This window comes from Propithecus coquereli, unplaced genomic scaffold (genome assembly GCF_000956105.1).
Source record: "Propithecus coquereli isolate 6110/MARCELLA unplaced genomic scaffold, Pcoq_1.0 Scaffold72, whole genome shotgun sequence".
Lineage (NCBI taxonomy): Eukaryota > Metazoa > Chordata > Mammalia > Primates > Indriidae > Propithecus > Propithecus coquereli.
Window position 1 is genome coordinate 3,412,679 of NW_012153285.1, and position 1,514 is coordinate 3,414,192.

Genomic DNA, 1,514 nt, shown 5'->3' on the forward strand with positions numbered 1-1,514 from the left:
TAGAACCCTGGTGTGATTGAACAAAAAATTAAGTACTTTGTTAGGCCACCATTTTTTTAAAATTTTTTTACATGACACTGTGAAAAACATATAGATAAAGAAATTATAAGATATATAGAAGAACTTTTCCTTCAAATATTTTGCCATGTAACTTCCTTTAAGTGCAGACTATTGATCTAGTAGGTCATACTAACTCCTCCAAATCCTTAAAGTGTGTTAAATCTATATGCTCTTAGGCCTTTATATATGATGATTAATGATAAAAAAAGAATAGTAATATGAAACAGGTATCATAGTAACAAGAACTGACTAACTCTAGGTCATACATTTTTAACAGGGATAATATTGTCCTCCAAAGGGTTGAAAATTAGTTTTGAGAGGTGAAAAAAATCTTACTGTCTTTATCTGTAAATCATAGATATACATATAGCACATAAATATATATATAGTATATATTTGGTATTAAAATTTCAAGGGGGGAGGGATCAATTAGGGGTAAAATGTCTAGAAAATCTCCTTAGATGGAAAAAGTGAAAAATAGATGGTGAAACATTGTTCTAGGTAAACAAGTAGTAGCAAACTCTAAGTTAAACAATTCAAGACCTCTTTAACTTCCTTTAATTTAAGGTGATGAGGATCAGTCATAGAAATACTTTAAATGAATTATCTAAAATAAGTTATGGAATGCTTGATAGCTGCAGTGTCCATTATATACCTGAAAGTAAATAAATACATTTCAATTAATGAATTGTGCATGCTCAAAGAGAGCAAATGCTTTATGATTTTCATCTCTTTTTTTTGAAACACACAGCAATGTAATAATAACATAACTTTATTCAATGACCATAAATTCGCCAACACCAGAAAAACCATATCCCATTTTGTGAAACAGGAAGATTTATTCTCCACATGGTATACCCGTTCTGATTTTAGTTTTTTTTTTTTTTTAGAAAAAGTTCTTGAACCATCTATAATAGTATAAACAAGCATGGGAGAAGAACTACAATAAAAGAATATTCCTTTCATAGCCCAACTAAACAAAGTACACATAGGAAGGCATACTAGAAATAATATGTAGAATTGCTTCATTTGTTTTAACTTTAAATATCTGAAATTCTCCTAATACTATTTCCCCAAATCCATTCTAAACGGAAAAAAAAAAGTCAGTCCTCTAAATAATGTACTAATACGAAAACCTTTTTCCAATAATTTCTGTTTACATTTAGTATTAATTTCCTTTAGTACAATAGTTAAAACAAATGAGAACTTCTGGGGTCAAGAAGAATGAAATGGTTAGATGTGCATCATTCAGCCTCCAGTCTGGAAAATGTAAATGACAGGAGAGTGGTTTAAAGTAGGCAACTGGTGACTGCTATCTTGGGTCCAGTAAGTCAGTTCCAAGATTTTGTTGCCATTGCCTCCTACTTAAATGCATATTTTTTAAGCCCCATATTAAAAAAGAACACACGAATGGTATTTTCAATGAAGACCATGCTCTCAAATTTATAATACAT

At 30.1% G+C, this 1,514-nt stretch overlaps 1 protein-coding gene across 1 annotated transcript in view; it reads right to left on the minus strand.

The window, feature by feature from the left end:
• FAM19A2 (family with sequence similarity 19 (chemokine (C-C motif)-like), member A2) overlaps window positions 1–1,514 on the minus strand; it is a 606,282-nt gene that overhangs the window by 183,015 nt on the left and 421,753 nt on the right. The gene's annotated exons all lie outside the window — the stretch shown is intronic.